At 39.5% G+C, this 19,039-nt stretch overlaps 1 protein-coding gene across 1 annotated transcript in view; it reads left to right on the top strand.

The window, feature by feature from the left end:
• Positions 1-19,039, top strand: part of FIRRM (FIGNL1 interacting regulator of recombination and mitosis) — a gene marked incomplete at its 5' end in the record, with an annotated part of 325,889 nt that overhangs the window by 1,917 nt on the left and 304,933 nt on the right. The window lies entirely within an intron of this gene.

The raw sequence follows: 19,039 nt of genomic DNA, 5'->3' as shown, positions 1-19,039 counted from the left end.
ATTGTTTTCATTTTATGGGATTTATTCCAAGGAGTGGGATAACTGAGTCAGAGTTATATATTTTTTAATAGGAATTGTTCAGTCGCTTTCCATAAAATCCATAATAACTTACATTTTTACTAGCCACATATGAGAGTATTCTTTTTGCACTGCATACTTGCCAACAACAGGTGTAATCAGGCTTTAAAATTTTTGCTAGTCTGATAGGTGAAAATCAGTGGTTCTCGACCCGTAATGATTTTGCCCCAGCCCGACCCCCAGGACATTTGGCAGAGTCTGGAGAGATTTTTGATTGTCGTAACTGTCAATCATAGTTGGGGAGTAGGTGCTACTAGCTTCTAGTGGGCACAGCCAGGGATTCTGCTAAATATCCTAAAATACTCAAGGCAGCCTCCACAACAAAGAGTTATCCAGCCTAGAATGCCAATAGTGCCGAGGCTGAGAAACCCTGGTGTAAAGCGATACCTCATTTTGTCTTCAGTTTGAAAATCTTTATGGATGAATTTGAGTATCTTTCCATATGTTTGTCAGGTATTTGGATTTACTCTTCTGTAAATTACCTGTTCGTGTCCTTTGCTCATTTTTCTTTTGGTTGTTTATTCCTCTCATTAATTTATAACAGCGCTTTGTCTTATAAATGCTTTATTTATCCTCTTCATTGAAAACATTACTTTTCAAATATATTTTTTATTGACCTGATGTAAAAGGAGGTCTGAACCAGTGGTCAGACATATTATGACCTTGGGTAGGAAAATAACATCATAAAAATGTCCCTTTTCCCTAAGTTAATTTATAACTTTAATGCAGTTCCAATTGGAATCCAAACAATATTCAATTAAGAATCCAAAACTATTTTAAAGTTCAGGTAAAATGATAAATGTACAAGAAGAGCTATTAAAATTTTGCAAAGAAAGACTAGTAAGGGGGTACTTGCCTAACCGGGTATCAGAACATACTTTAAAGGCTCTAGAAGCAAATCAATTTGGTAATATAATTGGAATAGAGAAATATATAAGTGAAACAGACTAGGATATCCAGAAATAGAGCTCACTATATGTGAAAATTTAATATTTGACAACTATTTTGTTCAATTAAATGAAAAAAGGGTAAATAATTTAATAAATGTTACTGGCAAAACTGTTGATCCATATGAAGGAAATTAAATTTGAGGCAACTTTATACCATATGTAAAAATAAATTCCAGATATAGAAACGATTTAAATTTAAGTAATAATAATAATCTTCCCCCCAAATCTACGAGACTACATGTATACTCTAGTAGACAATGAAACCCTTTAACTAAGACTAAAAATGCACTAATATGAAATAAAATATAAAGAGAATAATAAAATGATCATACTTGTTAACTTGACCTTATTGAGGGGATTTCTGGACTGAAAACAGAAACCTTTTTGTCTTAATGTTTTGTTTTTCTGGCACAATATCTGACTAGTAGAAGGAGCTTAATGAATCTTGGTGAATGAATGGCCCTCTATAGATCGTTGATTCTAATCCCTTAGTGACCCATTTCAAAAACATCAAGGACAGCTTCCGAGCAAGCAGTGATCTGCTTGCTTAACTCACTCACAAAGCATGAGTGAGTTAAACATTGAGAATCCGTGGTGTGGTAGCCCAGGCAGGAAAGGAGCATGGATTCATACCCATGGTACGGCATATAGAACTTTAGAGCAAAAGCAAGAATTAAGATCAGTTTACCTATTGCATTACTTTCCAGGGGAAGACTCCAAGTTACAGAGAAGTTAAGAGATGTGATGTGATGAAATTGGAAACATGCCTCTTGGCCCAGTTTGAACTTTGTTCTACAATAGAAATAATGATGTAATTCAGAAAAACATAATTATAATCATAGACTTAATTTTGGAAATAATATCAAAGCTGAGGCCAAGAAATGTAAATCAATCTACCAAGATCACCAAGAGAATTAGATGCAAAGTCAAAACAGTCTTTGGTTGTGCAGACTAACAGTCCAATATTAATCCTCCATGCCATGCAGCCTTTTATGTTCTCTTTTATTTAATATTTCTTTACTTTTCAATATAATGTACCACAAAGCAGTTCTCCTTGAAAGCATTGAAATGCCTTTCAAATGTATTTACTCCAACTTACATTCTTAATTCATTCTTATAAGTACGATATGTACAAATAGACGTTTTCCTCAGTTTGTAAATGGGAACACTGAGGGACAAGGAATCTCAGTCCTTCCAAGTCACATTTATTCCCTCAACGTGAGTTTATTAAGAGCCTGTTGTCCAAGCATTGTCCTTGGTGCCGTAGAAAACAATGATAAGACAGTCTCCACCTTGAAGTGCTCATACGATGAATCAGCAGTGAATCAATCATCCAAGTTCTGCTCTAGGCTGTGACCCTGAATTGCCCCTAAGTTGATGACCTATGTCACAAACACAAGCATGATGTGTCCTGACAGTAATCATAGACTGAACGACTATGCTGTGCTATCCAGTAAAAGGCCAGCTCAGCTCACAAGTGACTCTCCTGCCTGTTTCTTAAGTATACTGGACCCAGAATGTTGTATGTAGTCATCAGAACATCGCCCTACAGCTCAGCCATGGCATGGAGCAGCCCATCCAAAGGCCTGCCTACTCATCAGCCTGCTCAGCCTGTGTGGGCCTAGAATGTGGTGCCGCACGAGCAAGGCCCTTTGGGAAAGTGCTTTGGGGTTTGCTCAGTATATATTTTGTGGAAACGTGCCTCCCTCCTGCCTCTGCCCGTCTTCTGCCATCCTTGACATCTAAATGGGAATGCCACCATCACTCCCGAATCTTTTTTTTTTTTCTATTTTTTGGCTGCACCACACAGCATGCAGGATCTTAGTTCCCAGACAAGGGATCAAACCCTCGCTTCCTGCAATGGAAGCACGGCGTCTTAACCACTGGACCGCCAGGGAAGTCCCCATCACTCTCTAATCTTAAAAAATTCTGTCCTGTGTGAAAAGTTAGTGCACCCTATGAGAACAAACCTATCCTTAACCATAACTCAGATATTATTAAACCACCACCTTTATCCTCTGACTTGCATTTATTTGATTGTAGTTTTCTTGCCTCTAGTCTCTTCCTAGCCCAGGCCAGTTTCCATACCACAGTCAGAATAATCTTCCTGGAATCAAATATTACCCTTGTCCTTAATTCTGATTGTTTCAGAATTTTGGGTGTTTACTGAATAAAGCCAAAACTTCTTATTTCTGACTTTTGCTAACCTCTCCAGTCTCATTCTTCACTACTGGCCCGTGCACTCCCTATGTTCAGCTACAAGTGGCTCACCGATTTCTCAAGATGGTGTTCAGATATCTTATCTCCTCTACTACTACAACCCTAGTCCAAGCTGTCACCATTTCTTCTCTGAGATACTACACTAGACTCCTAGCTTGTTTTTTTGAACCTAGTCTTCCCCGAACTGTAGTCTGTTTGCACAGCAGCCAGAGTGATCTTCCTAAAGCCTAGATCAAATCATGCCATTTTTCTGCTCAAACCCCTCCAGTAGCTTCCCATTCCACTTGGAATTAAATCCTAAGTTTTTACCATGGCCTGTAAAGCCCTGCCTGATCTGCTCACTCCACCTCAGTATATCTCTGTTCTCATCTCCTATGACTCTTCACCTTCCTGCTCTGGGCCAGCCGCACCGGCTTCCTCATTGTTCCTTGTAGATACCAACCACACTCCCACCTCAGAACCCTTGCACTTGCTATCCCCTCTGCCTGGAACAGCCTCTTCCTAGATACTTGCTTGATGTCCTCTCTCACTACTTTCAGGTTACTGCCTAATTATCACCTTATCCTACTTAAAATAGGACATATCCTCATCCTGGCACCACTCTGTCCCTCCACCCTGATTTATTCATCTTAGTACTCATCCCCACTTACAGTATTATGTAATTATTTGTTTGCTTGCATATTTCCTAGGGCACTAGAGTGAGTGTTCCATAAAAGAAGTGACTTTGTTTTTCTTTGCTGCTCTAGAACAGTGCCTGGCAGCAATAGGATCTCAATAAATATTTGTTGAATGAATGAGTGAGTGAATGAATGAATAAAATGTCAGCTTCTCTCTGCACACTTCCCTAACACCTCCAGGTTACTGGTTTTATTCTCTGTTCCATTGGAGCTATGTATATACCTCTATTACAGCTATCACATTTTTTATTGTAACCTTTTGCCTCTTATCCCTTACAAGTCTATAAAATCCTCAGAGACAGATGTCTTACTTATCTACATATACTTCATGGCATCCAGCACTAATTTGGTGAAAACATGTGGAATGAATGAAAGTGGGAGAAGCAGAATGATACAGCTACATTGGAGATTCTAGGATTCAGATGTATGAGCTCTTTATTAATCCCATCTTCTGGAGGCTACACTGAGACTAAGGGCAGGTGTTTATTTTAATATAGATGTCCAAGGCAAAAATGTAAAAAATATCTCCTTTCAGTCTACCATTATTTCCCAAATTTCTCTTCGTAAGGGCTTTTGGCCTTCCTTGGGCCTCCAAAAATAGCTTGGATGGTGATTACACCTAAAGCCTTAAAAAACAAGCCAATGTGTAACAGTCCTGACGTGAAGGTCATGTTACAAATACCAGTCACCTGTAGAATTTAATCAGAAAATAAAATTGATGGTCTTAGGAACGAGACTGTAATCTATCACCCACCTGACTGGCATGAGTCTATGGACCTCATCCACACTCTAGGAGCCAATCTAAGGATAAAACTTACTGTAGTAGAAAACAGCATTGTTTAAGGAGTTGGAAACCCTAAGTTGTAGCTCAGGTTTTTCTACAAACAGGGTCCATGATTTTGGATAAGTGGCTGCACCTTGCACCTCTAACAGAGGGATTGGGACTAGACGAGCTCCAAAACCTTTTCCAGCTGTAAAGGTCTATTGATTGATTCAGCCAGGAGGTTGTACCCAAGTGGCTGTACTCAGTGGAATAAACTGAGTCTGGGAAAGGAATGTATTCTCTCTCAACACCAGTGGCTTTGCATGGGGAGGTATAACGACAGAGTCTGACACCTGGCGGAGCCTGGAAACAGGCTTTAAATCCCATTTGCACGTTCCTACATAACTGCCTTCTTCAACCTTACAGCAGCTTGGCTTCCACCAAGACGGAAGAGGTGGAGATGAGGGGAAGGGTGGGATGCCTCTCTAGCAGGGTTTAAGCAATATGTGTAGCTGAGAAGGGCTTAATCAGGAGACTGCAAACCTATCAGCATTGTGGTGGTTGTCTTAGCTCTGCTGTTGGGTTTTTCTCTGAGAATTAGAATCAATGTGGCCCAGCGCTCAGAGTGTGCCCTTTGGAAATTCCCAGGGGTTTCCAGAGATTACCAGAGGCACATTGGCAGTGGACAGTCCCTTGTGAGGCGGCAACCCTGGAAGTCCGGTCTGTGACTCAGCCGAAGAGCCTCCGCATGTCAGACCACACAGAATAGATTTCACCTGAGGCCAGAGCTGCCTAGCCTATTTAGCCAAGCCATGTGGTGAAATAATTTACTTTCTGATATACTTTATCTCTAAAGGAATGCATAGAACTTTTAAGAAAAATGTTATGTCCCGTTTTATAAAAACATGCAGACTCTTACGGCAGCCTCCAAAAAACAGCATTCACGATCACATGGGAATGAGCTGTAAGTTAGGAAATCCTGAATGAGCTGAAATAAGGGTGTGTTGATTTCTCTCATCTAATAATCATTTGTGGCAACATAATTGGCCAAGGAATAGGTGAAATGCTTTATGAGATTCTCACGGCCACAGTCAGTCCATATCTATTAAAATGTTTCTGACGTGTCACTCTCCTCTCTGCCTCTCAACAATGTATAAACACATGCAAACACACAATCACACACTTACTTTCTCTCCTCTCACTTAGTTATATAGTCTCCATGTGGTTTGGTGAGGTATTTTAAAATACTCTCCAATGGTAAATTAAGGGCTCAAAGCATTTTATGTAAAGTCTACCCAGATAGAAGAGATTAGTAGGGAAATGCTCTCCCCAACTCTTAATCTAAATATTAGTTCAGGATCTCCTGTCCAGGTTCTCATAACCCCGAACTCCCATTAAGATGTCTACCTTTTATTTCTTCCCTATTCTGTGCTCGCTTTGGCGAGACATGTATTTCCTCCCTATTCTGAGGCTGAGAGTTCTTGGCTGGAATCCTTATTAACAGAAAAGACACTTTCATTTCTTGGTAAGGTAGCCAGGCATAGGGTGCCTGGCACTTAATATGTAATCAGTGAATTGACTGAGGACAGATTTGCTCCTGAGAGATTCAATTTTCATTGAATGCAAGCTTTGATAGACAAAGGAGAAAGAAACATGATAAAAAGGTCATTTTCTCTGGAAAAAAAGGAAGAGAGAAAATGAAAAAAGAAAGAAGAAAATAAAAACAAAAAGCTACTAATGTTTACTAGTAGATCCTTAATAGTTCAAAGTCAGACAGATCAAAGGTCAGAGATAGAAAATAAAAGAATAGGATAAGAATTTAAGAAATCAACTGGAACCCTTGCACTCCAAGTATATATTCTAGGAAAAGCCTGCAATCGAATTTAACATCCCTCCACATTCATACAAATTTAGATTGTAAGAAACTGCAGAACATCATTAGAAAGGGTGTTTTTTAAAATGTGGCATTAGGTTTAAGTAGAACAGTACTTTAAAGGGGGCTAAACATAGGATGACAAGATGTGTCTTGGTAAAGCAGAGGATAGAAATGATTATTTTGAAAGAAGTTCTCTTAGTGTGAAAAAGGGAAAAATACTTATATCTTGTGAATATTGAAAAAATAGAGTGAATAAAGTGTTAGGGTAACAGGGTTGTGTGTTGGAGAGGGGAATGAGGGAAGGTAGTTAAACATAAACCTGGGTTTATTTGCAAAGCTTTCATCTTGATAAATGGTACCGTCTTAAAGCAAATACCTCGTCCAGGGAGCTCATAACATTATTTATGTTTCAAAATCTAGGCTATAGTCCAAACGATTTCAAATTCTGGGAGAAACTGTTTGTTTAGAGTTCATTGTACTGAGTGTTAATATAACAACACACCATAAAATATTGTTAGCTCTTAAGAAGAGATCAATATGTAATTACTCAAACCAGGCCTTAATAACTAGAAATTTGTAAATAACTCTGTTAGTTCTTTGAGTTCTATAATTGATTAACAAATAAGTATTTGTTTAACTGAATTGAAAGACTCCCAAACATGTTATATTCATTTTCAGGAAAGGCAATTTTTAGAAATGATTAATCTGTACTAAATAGACAGATTATGTCTATACTTATATTTGAATGTTGATGGATTTACCATAGGTATTCTCCTGTGAGCTGGATTAAGGTGTTCTACTACCAAAATAGAATGGTGGTCTAGTCCAAAATTATAGGAAAAAATTAGATTAATGGAAATAATTTTCTCAATTTACATTTTTTCTCCCATTAATTTTTCTGAAATATTTGGCGTCTACTACAATTTGCTTATAATAGAATCTGGTGCAAGAACATAACAACTTTGCAAAAAATTTAGTTCAGTGTTTAATCTTGAGGTCATTGTCATTGAATTGCTATCAAAATCATGACTTAGGAAAAACAGTATTTATGATATAAGCTGTTGTCTGAAGGAAAAACAATTTTCCCTGAGGAACTATAAAATCTACCAGACCAGGAGAGAGCAACGCAGTTGGATCACATAGTACTGGCCTCTGTAGACTTGCTTTCGCTGAAGTGTGCTTTGGTGGGAATCCTTCAGCCCCTCCTGAAGGATACACAGGAAACAATCTTATAAAATCTACTCTTGTTAAAAACAAGAGTGCTCTGCACATTATATGGTGGCCTGTTTCTATGGATCTTCGGGTGAAATTTAATTTCAGTATCAAAAAAAAAGTGCTCTTTGGGGCATTTTTCAGGGACACTGAATTGTATAGCTGATAAGGCTTTTCTTTTTACATTGGTATTTACAAACTTCCTGGTATACCCAAGCCCCACCCATAGCAAGGTGAAGGGCTTTATGGTATGCATTTTTATACTTCCTGTTTATGGTCCTACCTCTGTTTTTGCTTTCTCTCTTACTTCTAACATATGTTATCTAGTAGTATTTTATGTTTTCTTTTAAGCAACCTTAAATCTTTTGGAAGAACAAGATGAGAGATACATGAATATATTCATTCATATATACATAAAATTATGTTGTGTTTAGTCATTTGAGTTTTGGTTTTTGCCAAGAGCATGGTGCTTTCCAATTATGTTGCCTCCTGAAGAAGTATGAGAATCTTTGATTTAGAATATTAGCTGATAGGAAGGCAGAGAAGATTCTTTATAATATCCGGAAGATATCAAACTACACTATCATCACCAGCTGATAAATTTTTAAAGACCTATTTGGTTCATTACAGAAAAATACAGCCTTCACAATACATGCTACAATCTAGCAAGCTGACCATTCTTCCTAGTTTAGCCTCCGGCACGTTATTTACAACTCCCTTTTTCAAGCCTTCTTCATTGGCAACCAACTCATTTTTTCTTGTAAATTTTTACTTACTTCTGTTTTAAATTATCTCAGTTTGTGGATAATTTACAATAATTTCTGAATCCCATACTAGGCCTATGGACTCAGGATGTAAACTGCTGTTAAATAGTCTCTATCCCTGAGAAAAACATAATTAGGTCAGTTAAGTCCACTGACTAAAGTCAACTCAAGCTGTTCAATTCTTTGTTTAACCTGGATAATTAAGGCTTGACCTCTGTGTGAAAAGTCTTCAGAACTCTGGCTAGGTACAGTCCAACGAGACAAAGTCATTTTATCTGCCTGTGTCCTACTGCTTTTCCTATCTCTAGTCTATAAAACCATAAGAACTTGGAAGAATTAAGCATTCAGAATTTTCCCTAAAATAACTCTCTATTAGGAAAAAAAAAACCCACACAATAAAAATGGTAGCATGGAACCTTCAGATATTTTTAAGTGTGTGTTAGAACCACTGCCTTAGGGCACATACCAATTATAGAACCAAAATCCACTGCCCCGTGACTTGCTCCTTCTTGGTCCATCCAGAGAAATAAATGGTGAAATGTTCATGGCTCTTCGGAGGATCCAAGCTATTTGGTGAATGTTTTTTCCCCGAGTTTGCCAAAATGTCCTGAACTCAAAATAGAGTGATTATTCAGTTATTCTAAAAGAGACATGCAGTTTGTAATTTCTTTCAACAATCTGAAAAAATCATGGAGAACTAATTCCATGTTTCCTATGACCCTTTCATAATTGTGATACACTCACAGCTGCTCTTTTCCAATTCTCAATTAGAATAATTAATAATGTTTAGGATATTATCTGTTGGTTTCCTCTTCCGAGTCATGATTCTACTGCAAGCCATTTAACTCCTTTCCATAGCAACTAGTTATGATATAGCAAGCAGTATGTTTGCTTGCTATCTGTTATGTCAGTGGAGGTTGTACTACATAGCAAAGGTTTAATTTTTTCTAAATGACTTCAAAGAGAAGAATAAAAACATGGAAATGCTTATGTCAAAATAAGAGGAGTTTTAATATTTCTACACAGCATCAGATATAACCCATGGATCATAAACATTATAATTTCCATTGTATGGAAGAGAAACCAGACTGAAAGAGAGACTGGGCATCTGATCATCTGGTTTCTGGTTTCAGCTCTGACATAAACAAACCATAGCATCAGGTAGGTTGTTGAAACTTTGTGGCCTTATTTTATTTTATTTTATTTTTTGGCTGCATTGGGTCTTCATTGCTGCACGCAGGCTCTCTCTAGTTGTGGCGAGCAGGGGCTACTCTTCATTGCGGTGCGCAGGCTTCCTATTGTGGTGGCTTCTCTTGTTGTGGAGCATGGGCTCTAGGGCATGCAGGCTTTAGTAGTTGTGGCGTGTGGGTTCAGTAGTTGTGGTGCGTGGGCTCAGCAGTTGTGGCTCTCAGGCTCTAGAGCACAGGCTCAGTAGTTGTGGTGCACAGGCTTAGTTGCTCCACAACATGTAGGATCTTCCAGGACCAAGGCTTGAACCCGTGTCCCCTGCATTGGCAGGTGGATTCTTAACCACTGCACCACCAGGGAAGTCCCTAGTTTTTTCTTACATAGGATAATGAAGCTGGACCTCATGCTCCATTCTCATCTCTTCCCCTATCACTCCTATTATATTCTTGCCCTATTATACTTTGGTAGATTCTAGATTGGAAGAGATGCTGCCCATTTGTTCAGTAGAGGGACCCAGGACTAGCTACGTAATTTGTGGGGCCCATTGCAAAATGAAGCTGTCAGACTCCTTGTTAAAAAATTATTAAGAAATTCACGAGGGTGACCATGGAGCATTAAACTAAGCACGGGGCCACTCTGGGCATGGAGGCTCTTTGTAACTGAACAGATCACACACCCTTGAGGCTGACCCTGGAGAGACCAAAGGAATTTTTCCTTCCCATTTAGACACACTCTTTTGCTCTTAACAGAATGCAAATGAGAGAAATTTTGGTGGAACAGTGGCATGAATCATTAAAGGGAAGCAATAATGGGAATACAATATTAGAAAGCCAATGTTTTAGACTGACCAAAGTGGCGAGATAGGGGGCTCCAGACTTTCCTTCCTCCCACAGATTCACTGAATGTACAGCTACACATGGGTCAATTTCCTTTGAGAGAAATCTAGAAACAAACTGAGTGACTCCTACACATTGGGTGACTGAGAAAATGCCCACATCGAAACCGGTAGGAAGGGCTGAGAATACATATTCACCATAAACCCGACCCCCAGCAGAGTGCCTTTCAATCAGGAGAGAACCCCAAAATTCTCAGCTTCTCCCTGTGAGTAAAGGTTTGGATCACACATCTAGTGCCCCCACTTTTACAACTGGCACCTGAGGAATGGGAATGCCCAAATCACCCAGCTGAGAGAGCCAGTCGAGTTTGGCATTCACAAGTCCCACAGGACCATAGCAAACAGAGAAGGAATGGTTAAAGGAGCACATGAACGCTCCCTGCAGTTATACCCCAGGGCTCAGAGCAAAGGGAGCAGTCAAAAACTCCCTTCTCCCGATTTCTGCTAGAAAGGATTTGACTGCATACTTTGCTAGCTGCTTGCTGCCTGAGGGTCTGGCTTCTAATCAGCCTGTGTCTGGAGGCCGACTGGGATCCCAAGAGCCTAAAGGAGCTGGTGGGCACTTCCCCTACATTCTTCTGGCTCACAACAACAACAACAACAACAAAAACCAAGTTAACAGCTTCTCCCTTGAAGTTTGTGCCCCAGCTTTTGAAACTGCCACCTGAGGAATGCGAGCTCAAATCACCTAGCTCTGATATCCAACAGAGCTTGGCAGTCAGAGTCCCACAGGACCATATTAAAATTAAAAAAGCAATTTTCTAACAGGCATGCAAGCACTTCTCATAGCTATTCCCTCCCATGGCTCAGCACAGAGAGAACAGCATTCATCTCCCGGTTTCTCCCTAGAAGGGATTTGACTGTATACTTTCCCAGCTGCTATTTGAGGTTCTGGCTTCTAATCAGCCTGCATGTGGCAGCTGACTGGGATCCTCCCAGGAGCCTGAAAGAGTTGGTGGGCATGTCCCCTGCTGTGTCCCCTAGCTTGCTACGGCGGTAAACCAAGTCTCCAGCTTCTCCCTGAAAGAAACATACCCACCCATGTAGCACATCAAATATCACAGCTGCCACATGAGGGACTGGCTAGCAAATCACCTAGCTCTGGGTACTGATGGGGCTTGGCATTTACGAGTCCCCCAGGACCACAGAAAACAAAGAGGTGGCTCTGTATGGGTGCACAAGTCCTACCAGAGACTATTGCTTCTGGCTCAGCAGAGTGAGTAGGCAAAAACACCCATTTCCAAGTTTCTCCCTGATAGGTCTCTATTGCATATCTAATGTCCTGACTTTCTTAGCTGCTGCTCGAAAGTCAAGCTTCCAATTAGCCTTCATCAGAGAGCTGATGGGGCAGGCAGTTAACAGTCCTCTGGGACCCCTGAACAGCCGTGTGGGCATTTCCCATTGCCTTTGGGACAGTGGCAGGTCTTGGCACAACCTAATCTACTGGGAGCCACTAGGAGCAAAGAAGGTGGCTTGGTCAATCACAGAGGTTTGAGAGGCAACCAGGAGCTCAGGTGGGCTGACTGATGAGGTTCATCTCCTACACGATGCAGTCTGTCAAGACTGGGAGAGGTGGCTGTTTTATCTACAGAAACAAATGTAGAGAGTCAAGAAAAAGGAAGAAACAGGAAGATATATTCCAAACAGAAGAACAAGGTAAATATCCAGAAACTGACCGGATGGCTTCACAGTTGAATTCTACAGAACACGTAATGAAGAATTAATACCAATCCTTCTCAAACTCTTCCAAAAAATTGAAGAAGTGAGAATATTCCTAAACTTATATTACAAGGCCAACATTATACTCATACCAAAGCCAGATAAGGACACAAAAGAAGATTACAGGTCAATATCCTTGATGAACATAGATACAAAAATGCTCATCAAAATTTTAGCAAACTGAATTCAACAGTACATCAAAAGGATCATACTCTGTGATCACATGGGATTTATTCCTGGTTCGACATATGCAAATCAAAATATGTGATATACCACATTAAAAAATTAATGATAAAAATAGTATCATCTCAATACATGCAGAAAAAGTATTTGACAAAATTCAACATCCTTTCATGATAAAAACTCTCAAGTTGGGTATAGCTGAAATGCACCTCAGCATAATACAGAGCATATCTGAGAAGCCCACAACTAATATCATACTCAATGGTGAAAAGCTGGAAACTTTTCCTTTAAGATCAGGAATAAGAAAAGGATGCCTACATTCACCATTTCTATTCAACATATGGAAGTTATAGCGGGAGGAATTATGCAAAAAAAAAAAAAAAAAGATATCCAGATCTGAAAGGAACATGTAAAATTGTTATTTGCAGATGATATGATCTTATATGTAGAAAATCCTAAAGGCTCAACCAAAAAACCTTTGGAATTAGTAAATGAATTCAGTAAAATTGCAGGATACGAAATCATTATACAAAAACTAGTTGCATTTCTATACACTAACAATGAACTATTGAAAAGAGAAATTAAAACAATCCCATGTATAACAGAATCAAAAAGAATAAATATTTAGGAATAAATTCTCTCAAGTGAAAGATCTGTACAGTGAAAAGTATAAAACATTGAGAAAAGAAATCAAAGACACAATTGAATGGAAAGATGTTTTCTATCATGGATTGCAAGAATGTATAATGTTAAAATGTCCATAGTATCCAAAGCAGTCTACAGATTCAATGCAATCCCTCTAAAATTTTCAATGGCTTTTTTTCACGGAAATAGAAAAAGCAATCCTAAAATTTCTATGGATCCACAAAAGACCCTGAATTGCTATAGCAATCTTAAAGAGTAAAGGTGGAGGCATCACACTTCCTGATTTCAACTGTATTATAAAGCTATAGTAATCAAAACATTATGGTATTGGCATAAAAACAGACACATGGACAAATGGAACAGAATCAAAGCCCAGAAATTAACCCATGAAGATATGGTCAATTAATTTTTGACAGAGGTACCAAAAATACACAATGGTGAAAGGATAGTCTCTTCAACAAATTGTGTGAAAACTCAAAATCCACATGCAAAAGAATGAAATTGGACCTCTATCTTACACCATACACAAAAATCAACTTGAAATGTATTAAAGACTTGAATGCAAGATCTGAAATCATAAAACTTCTAAAATAAAATATATGGCATGGCTCCTTGACATTTTTCTTGGCAACGATTTTTTTGGATATGACACCCAAAGCACAGGCAACAAAAGCAAAAGTAAACAAATGGAACTTACCAAACTAAAAAGGTTCTGTACAGCAAAGGAAACCATCAGCAAAGTGCAAAGGCAGCCTATGAAATGGGAGAAAATATTTGCAAACTACATAATCAACAAGAGATTAATATCCTAAATATTTAAGGAACTCATATAACTCAAGAGCAAAAACACCAAATAACTCAATTTAAAAATGGGCAAAACCTGAAAAGACATTTTTCCAAAGATGACATACAGATGGCCAACAGGTATATGAAAAGATACTCAATGTCACTAATCACCACGGAAACGCAAATCAAAACTATAAAGAGATATCACCTAACCTGTTAGAATGACTATTATCAAAAAGATAAGAAATAACATGTGTTGGTGAGGATGTAGAGCAAGGGAACCCTTGTACGCTGTTAGTGGGAATGTAAACTGGTACAGCCACTATGGGAAACAGTATGAAGATTCCTCAAAAAATTAGAAATGAAACTACCATATGATCCAGCAATCCCACTTCTGAGTATTTATCCAAAGGAAAGAAAACCACTAGCCTGAAGACATATCTGCACTCCCATGTTCCTTACAGCATTTTCACAAAAGCCAAGGTATAGAAACAACCTAAGTATTTGTAGATGGATGAATGGATAAAGAAAATGTGGTCTGTATATACAATGGAGGATTATTGAGCCATGAAAAAGAATAAAATCTTGTCATTTGTGACAACATGGATGAATCTGGAGGGTATCATAAGTGAAATAAGCTAGACAGAGAAAGACAAGTACTGCATGGTATCACTTATATGTGGAATCCTAAAAAAAAGTCAGACTTACAGAAACAAAGAGTAGAATGGTGGTTGCCAGGGGCTGGCTGGTAGGGGAAACAGGAAGAGGTTGGTAAAAGGGTACAAACTTACTGTTATAAGATGAATAAATTCTGAGAATCATCAGTATAGCATGGTGACTACAGTCAATGATATTACATTGTATAATTGAGATTTGCTAATATTAGATCTTCAGCATTCTCATTTTTAGAAAAAGTAACTATGTAAGTTGATGGAGGTGTTAAATAACTTGATGATGGGAATCCTTTTACAATGCACACATATATCAAACCAACACATACACTTTAAATATATTTCTATTTTATTTTTCAATTATGTCTCAAAACTCAAACGTTTAAAACATAAAAAAAGAAAGCCAATGTTTTGTGGATGTTTGAAACTCCCGTATGTATTCACAATGCTCAGCCCACCCATAGGTGCAATAGGAACTCTGGTAGTTAGTATCTAAAGATGCTCCCAAAGATTTATCTCCCCTGGAACAACCTTTGTGTCATTACATCCTACATTGCATCTAGAATGGCCTGTAACTTGTGTGAACCATTTGAATGCAGCAGAAGGGAGGCTCCAGTTCCGGGCCTAGCTTTAAAAGGACAGGCAGCTTCTGAGGTGGAGTCAGGATGGTGGTGTGGGAAGACGTGGAGTGAGCATCTCCCCGCAACTAGGGCACCTACTGGCCGCTGGTGGGGGACTCTGACAACCAAGGAGATGGGAGGAACCCCAAGATGAACCAGTAGGACATATGGGGACTGAGAGGGGAGGAGAAGTGGAGGCCAGACAGGATTGGCTCCCCTGAAGCTGGGGAGATCAGGAGAGGCAGGTGGGAGGGACTCTCTGGGAAGAGCGGGAGAGGAGTGGAGGGCGATCGCCTGGCCCACTCTGGCCGGGAGCCTGTTGAGCTCCCAGACCGGTACCCCTCACTCCAAAGCCCCATCCAGGACGTGTGGGTCCTGGGGGCATAGGAGAGAGTCTGGGAGATCAGGAGACGCAGGCAGGAGGGGCCCTCCAGGAGGAGTGGAAGAGGAGAGGAGGGCGATTGCCCTGCCCACTCGGTCATGGGGAGCCTGCTGAGCTCCCAGGCCAGTCCCCTGCCCTCTAAAGCCCCCTCCAGGCCGCATAGGTCCTTGGGAGCATACGAGGGATGCTGGGGAGATCAGGAGAGGCGGAGGGAGGGGCTCTACCATACCAGAGGAGCAGGAGAGGAGAGGAGGGCGTTTGCCCTGCCCACTTGAGCCCAGGAGCCTGCTGGGCTCCCAGGTGAGGTCCCCTGCCCTCTGAGACCAGGGATGGAGGGCACACCTGGGCCCCTTCTGTTCTTTGAGCATAAGCCCCACCCCCCACAACCCCCAGGGCCTTTTCCAGCCCTATGGGTCCTGAGCATTGGCCCCACCCACCACCCAAACCTCGCCCTTACTTAGGCCCCGCCCTCCACAGCCAAGGCCTTCCCCCACTCCCCCTTTTTTTTCCCCTCTTTTTTACTATTGTGGTACTGTTGTACCTTCTGGTTGATGATTCATGTATATTTTTATTTTTATATTCTTCCTAACATATCTGTTAGTTTCCTGGTCTAATTTTATTTTTTACTTTGTTATTGCTTTTGTTTTTGTTTTTTTTTTGCCGCCCCAGGCAGAATCTTGGTTCACGAGCCTGGGGTTGGGCCAAAGCTCCTGCAGTGGGAGCTCCGAGTCCAAACCACTGGACTAACAGAGAACCTCAGATCCCAGGGAATATTCATCGGAGTGAGGTTTCACAGAGTTCCTCATCTCAACACCAAGACCCAGCTCTACCCAATAGCTTACAAACCCCAGAGTTGGAAAGCTCAGGCCAAACAACCAGTAAGAAAGGAACATGATCCCACTCATTAAAAAAAAAAAAAAAAAAGAGATGGCAAAAATATATGTCACAGATGAAGGAGCAAGGTAAAAACCTACAAGACCAAATAAATGAGGAGGAAATAGGCAATCTACCTGAAAAAGAATTCAGAGTAATGATAGTAAAGATGATCCAGAATCTCAGAAATAGAATGGAGGCACAGATTGAGAAAATACAAGAAGTATTTAACAAAGATCTAGAAGAACTAAAGAACAAACAAACAGAGATGAACAACATAATAACTGAAATGAAAAATACACTAGAAGGAATCAATAACAGAATAACTGAGGCAGAAGAATCAATAAGTGAGCTGAAAGACAAAACAGTGGAAATAACTGCCGAGGAGCAGAATAAAGAAAAAAGAACAAAAAGAATTGAAGACAATCTCAGAGACCTCTGGGACAACACTAAACGCACCAACATTTGAATTGTAGGGGTCCCAGAAGAAGAAGAGAAAAAGAAAGGGTGTGAGAAAATATTTGAAGAGATTATAGTTGAAAACTTCCCTAACATGGGAAAGGAAATAGTCACCCAAGTCCAGGAAGCACAGAGGGTTCCATACAGGATAAACCCTAGGAAAAAGACACCAAGACACATATTAATCAAACTAACAAAAAATTATTCAAAGAAAAAATATTAAAAGCAGCAAGGGAAAAACAAAAAATAACATACAAAGGAATCCCCATAAGGTTATCAGCTGATTTTTCAGTGGAAACTCTACAGGCCAGAAGGGAGTGGCAGGATATACTTAAGGTGATGAAAGAGAAAAACCTACAACCAAGATTACTCTACCCAGCAAGGATCTCATTCAGATTTGACAGAGAAATCAAAAGCTTTACAGACAAGGAAAAGCTAAGAGAATTCAGCACTACCAAACCAGCTTTACAACAAATGCTAAAGAAACTTCTCTAAGCAGGAAACACAAGAGAAGAAAAAGACCCACAAAAACAAACCCAAAACAATTAAGAAAATGGTAATAGGAACATACATATCAGTAATAACCTTGAATGTAAATGGATTAAATGCCCCAACCAAAAGACAGACTGGCTGAATGGATACAAAAACAAGACCCATATATATGCTGTCTACAAGAGACCCACTTCAGACCTAGGGACACATACAGACTGAAAGTGAAGGGATGGAAAAAGATATTCCATGCAAATGGAAATCACAAGAAAGCTGGAGTACCAATACTCATATCAGACAAAATAGACTTTAGAATAAAGACTGTTACAAGAGATAAGGAGGGACACTACATAATGATCAAAGGATCAATCCAAGAAGAACATATAACACTTATAAATGTTTATGCACCCAACATAGGAGCACCTCAATACATAAGGCAAATGCTAACAACCATGAAAGGAGAAATCGACAGTAACACAATAAGAGTAGGGGAATTTAACACCCCACTTACACCAATGGACAGATCATCCAAACAGAAAATAAATAAGGAAACACAAGCTTAAAATGACACAATAGACCATATAGATCTAATTGATATTTATAGAACATTCCACCCAAAAGTGGCAGAATGCACTTTGTTCTCAAGTGCACATGGAACATTCTGCAGGATAGATCACATCTTGGGTCACAAATCAAGCCTCAGAAAATTTAAGAAAATTGAAATCGTATCAAGCATCTTTTCTGACCACAACGATATGAGATTGGAAAGCAATTACAGGAAAAAAACTGTAAAAAACACAAATACATAGAGGCTAAACAGCACTACTAAATAACCAAGAGATCACTGAAGAAATCAAAGAAGAAAAATACATAGAAACAAATGACAATGAAAACACGACAGCCCAAAACCTATGGGACGCAGCAAAAGCAGTTCTAAGAGGGAAGTTTATAGCAATTCAAGCTCACCTTAAGAAACAAGAAAAATCTCAAACAATCTAACGCTACATTTAAAACAACTAGAGAAAGAAGAACAAACAAAACCTAAAGTCAGCAGACAGAAAGAAATCATAAAGATCAGAGCAGAAATAAATGAAATACAAACGAAGAAAACAATAGCAAAGATCAATAAAACTAAAAGCTGGTTCTTTGGGAAGATAAACAAAACTGATAAACCCTTGGCCAGACTCATCAAGAAAAAAAGGGAGAGGACACAATAAAATTAGAAATGAAAAAGGAGAAGTTACAGCAGACACCGCAGAAATACAAAGCATCCTAAGAGTCTACTAAAAGCAGCTCTATGCCAATAAAATGGACAACCTGGAAGAAATGGACAAATTCTTAGAAAGGTATAACCTTCCAAGACTGAACCAGGAAGAAAGAAAATATGAACAGACCAATCACAAGTAATGAACTTGAAACTGTGATTTAAAATCTTCCAACAAGCAAAAGTCCAGGACTGGATGGCTTCACAGGTGAATTCTATCAAACATTTAGAGAAGAGTGTTCATTGCAGCACTATTTACAATAGCCAGGACATGGAAGCAACCTAAATGTCCATCAACAGATGAATGGATAAAGAAGATGTGACA

This window comes from Balaenoptera physalus (assembly GCF_965194825.1).
Source record: "Balaenoptera physalus genome assembly, chromosome: 1".
Lineage (NCBI taxonomy): Eukaryota > Metazoa > Chordata > Mammalia > Artiodactyla > Balaenopteridae > Balaenoptera > Balaenoptera physalus.
This window is presented reverse-complemented; position numbering and strand designations above follow the sequence as displayed.